Here is a 1,678-nt window from a genome sequence, read left to right on the forward strand (position 1 = left end):
CTTTCGATGATCTAGAGAAACAAAGGTATAAACACCAGGTTCTTTCACTCTCAGCACAAGCTCGCATTCAGACCCCTACTGACTCTCCTAAAGGAGTGGACAGGCCTCTTTCGCGGGTTTTTTCTCCCCTTCTTCCTCTCTGGTCAAGCACCCTCCCCAGGACCCGGCCGTGGAGGTTTCAGAATCGGCTCCTCCCGTCCTCATTCCCGGACCGGAATCCAGGCGTCCAGCGCCCACTAGGCTGCCTCCACCTAGCTTCACGCCCCACTCCGCCCCCCTCCACCGGCGGGCGTCTTTCTCCAGATCTCAGGACTCAACGCCGCCCCAAACCCGGCGGGTGGGAGGGAGGGGGGCGCCTGAAGCAGAGGCTGCGTGGGCAGAGGATGTGCGTCACGGCGAGCGTGGGCAGGGGGAGGGCGGGGGCACGTGGAAACCCAAGGCCAGCGGCTGGCAGCCCAGTCTCCAAAATAACCGGAGAGGGGAGGTGGGAGGGCACCCTTTCCCCCTCCCCCTCCGAAGGAGCCCGTCTAGCCAAATCCTCTCTAGCAGGGCAGAGGATCGAGAGGACTCTGTTGATTCCTGCCGCCTCCACCCTGTTTGGCGTTTAATGGGATGAAGACTAGAATCTGAACTACTGAAATACCTCCACCAATAACGCACCCCTCCTCCTCTGCCCCACCAGAGACGAAAGGTCCTCTAGCCACGCCGGAATGCAGAACCAGCACCTGCCCACGCCACCCACGCCTGCCTGGCCCGCCACTCAGAAGCGCAGAACGGCGGGGCCGGGCCTGAGGTTTCGGACTAGGGGACCCTCGCCCGCGGCCAACTCGCTCACTTCCCGCGACCCACTTCATTTCCCCAGGCCTAGAGCCCCCGCCTTCCCCCTCCATCCCTCTTAGCCGTGGGCGGGAGTGTAATGGGAACCAGATGGGCTAGGAGAAACCGAGAGGGGAGGGAGGGGCGGTGGGCTCCAGGAAGGCGCACTTCTCTCTGGTTCTTCCCTTAGGGAGTCACCTCGGACGTCCCGGCCTTCTGCTTCTCTCGCCCCCTGCACTCTCTGACGAGCTCCCCTACGGATGACCCCTGAAGGGTCACCTCCTTATTCCAGCTTTGCCATCTACCCTCTAGAGCAGAATGCCATCCCCAACAAATAAGGGTGAGACAAATAGAGGAAGGCAGGGTGTCCCCACTCCCAGCCTGACCTCTACGAACAAAACCCCAGGCGCCCAGTCAACGCGCGCCTAAAGGGTGACTTCTAGCACAACCGGCCATCCCTATTTTCCGAAATTTAAGCGACGACTCCAAGCAGGACTGAGGAGGCCTGGGTTTCCAAGAGCAACCTCCTCAAGTTTCTCCTTATGGGGCTGACGGAGGGCGACGGGATATGAAGGATTTCTGCAGAGCCCCACGCTCACATTTGCTCACACTCTATGGCAGTCACATAGGCGCACAGAAACTGCGCTACCCGGGCCTTCGCTAACTTTTCCCCGCTCGCTCCTAACGTTCACACGAACGGCTCGGCGAGGCTGGAGTGTGGGCAGCAGGCGTCCGCGTAGTTGTTTAGACGCGCGTGCACGTAGTGCGCTTCTCTGTCTTTGTGTACCTGTGCGTGGTGGTGAAACTGCGCTCTCAGCTCAGAGTAGAGGTGGTGGGGGAAGTAGGAATGTGGCCGGCGGGG

Source organism: Fukomys damarensis, unplaced genomic scaffold (genome assembly GCF_012274545.1).
Source record: "Fukomys damarensis isolate Sample0158 unplaced genomic scaffold, DMR_v1.0_HiC HiC_scaffold_15, whole genome shotgun sequence".
Lineage (NCBI taxonomy): Eukaryota > Metazoa > Chordata > Mammalia > Rodentia > Bathyergidae > Fukomys > Fukomys damarensis.